This window comes from Corvus brachyrhynchos, unplaced genomic scaffold, assembly GCF_000691975.1.
Source record: "Corvus brachyrhynchos isolate BGI_N302 unplaced genomic scaffold, ASM69197v1 scaffold489, whole genome shotgun sequence".
In the NCBI taxonomy this organism is placed as follows: domain Eukaryota; kingdom Metazoa; phylum Chordata; class Aves; order Passeriformes; family Corvidae; genus Corvus; species Corvus brachyrhynchos.
The window spans coordinates 165914-168122 of record NW_008239772.1 but is presented as its reverse complement, the minus strand read 5'-3'; the positions used below and the strand labels follow the sequence as shown (position 1 = coordinate 168122).

Sequence of the window (2209 nt, the reverse complement as noted above, 5' to 3'; positions counted from 1 at the left end):
CCCCTCGGGTGCAGTTCCGCTCGCAGCCGGCAGGGGCGCTGGCGGCTCCCGGTGAGCAGGGCAGGTGCGATGGTTCCCCTGCTTGGGAATCCTGGGGTTTCTCTGGTAGAAGGAAGGAAGGCAGCCGAAGAAGCAGAAGTCTCCAGTGCTGACTAATTCCTTCCAGCCTCTCTCTCCATCCAAATGCTGGGAACTAACAGCCCACAAGCCCAGGTGAAAAAGATTAGCCAGCTGGACCCCTCCCCTGGTGGTCAGGTCTTTTGTTTTTCTTAAGCACCCAGTAATTTTTCCCCCTGGCAACATGTAAGGGGAAAATTCTTTAAGAGAAAAAAGAGGAGAACTCCTAAAACCCCAACACTGTTATAGATGAATTATTGAGAGTTGGCTTTCGCCGTATGTTGTATGGGCTATGAATTATATCATGAGTTCTAATATTGCATGGTAAGAACTGTTTAATGGTTGCTGGGGTGCTCTGGCTGTGGGTTGGTTTTTACAGGGGCTGTATGATCTGTGTGCTGTAACATCAGTTCTGTGGGGTTTGCAAAGGGCCGGGCTGTTGCCAGCCAGACTTGGAAGGCAGCACCACAAAAGGAATGGGACTCCAACCAGTGAGGACCCTGAGGGCCACAGCTCCAGAACAGTGCAGGCTCCCAAAAGATTGTCAAGGGGGCGGGACCATGCAAAACAGTAAATAAATATGCCTCAGGCTGATGCAATCACAGGGGTATAAAAGGCAGGATGGTCATTTTGTGGGCGAGCCTCTGGCACCCAGCCATGCTCCCAGCGCTGTCCCCTTTTGCTTTGCCATTTGTATTGGGTTCTCAATAAATTTTAATAACTCATTTCCATATCAGATCGGGGTCGTTTATAACAGTGACCAAAAGACACGGTTCTTATGTCTATAAAAGCCCACAAATTATCATAGAGCAGAAGTCTCTTGTACACTCCTTTTGGAATGTGTGAGAAGATTTCTTCCCTTAAGTCCAGACACGGGTTTTTGCGGTTACATTTCTGGGAATTGAGGGAAAGGACTTTGATGTGTACCCCATCAAGAATTGGATGGTAAGAAACACAGAATCCTAAGTTACACTTTTTCTTAGCTAGCTGTAATTTTAATGGTACCTTTAGTTCCACGTGTATACACTAGTATCTTCTTTTGTTTTATCCCTGTGTAGTAATAGTCTGATTTAAGTCTTATGTCTGTTAGTTTTGTGTCTATTAATAAATAATCCATTTTATAATAGACCGAATCAACTGTTATTAAAGAACTTGCAAATAAGAGTGGATCCTTGGGGTGCTGGCCACCTCAATACAGCTACTGCCTGCTGCCAGAGGCCTGGGAAAAGGCAAGAGCTGATTTAAACTTACATCATCCATTCATAACAGTTGTAGAAGCCATTTCAGGGGGCTCGAGCTAGAGGATTTTAGGGTCCATTCCATCCCCAAGTGATTCTAAGAGTCATTGCACGATTCTGGGTTGTATGAAGTGGGAGCACAACATTTAAGATGAAAGAGGCAGGGACTTTGTCAGTAACGTGGCCCTGCAAGTGGCCACTCCCAGGAGGTTGGATGTTTCACAAACAAGGAATGTTTGTGGGCCCACAGGGCTCTGGGACACGGCATAAAAGGCTGCGCTGCTCCAGGCTCTGCATCCTCCTCCTCTCTGGCCTGCCCTTCCTCAAGGAATGAGGTAAGCGTGAGTCCACTCCATCTCTCCCTGTGGGCTGAACTCCTGTCGTGGAGGCTGCCCAGGCTGATCCTTGGGCTGCCTCAGCTTGGTCCTGACACATAAGTGTTTAAGGTCCGTCAGCCTTTCCATGGTGGTAGCTGGGGACAGCTGGGAAGAGGGGGCTTTGTTCCAGCAGAAGGGGATCAATGGGGCTCAGCTGCGGGGGGATGTGCCCAGCAGAATTCACACCAGTCAAAACCATCTGATCTCTGGGTGCCATCTCTAGGGTGGCAGGGTAGGCCTGTGCCTGTACCTGTGCCACTCTCTGGGGGAGTGACTGCATCGGAGAGCAATTCCTCCTCCTTGCACCCTGGCGGAAGTTTCCTGACAAAGGCCGACCATCGGCATGAGTCCGGGATCTACAATAGTCCAAGCAATGCCCTGGCCTGCCACACCTCTTGCTCTGAGGGATCGGTGTGTTCTCTTTTTGGCTCGGCTTAGGCCGCTTCCCTTTTTTTGCCCTGTTTGGTTGCTTTTGTT

At 49.3% G+C, this 2209-nt stretch overlaps 1 long non-coding RNA gene across 1 annotated transcript in view; it reads right to left on the bottom strand.

Moving 5' to 3' along the window:
• LOC108448815 overlaps positions 1-2209 on the bottom strand; it is a 16852-nt gene that overhangs the window by 2389 nt on the left and 12254 nt on the right. The gene's annotated exons all lie outside the window — the stretch shown is intronic.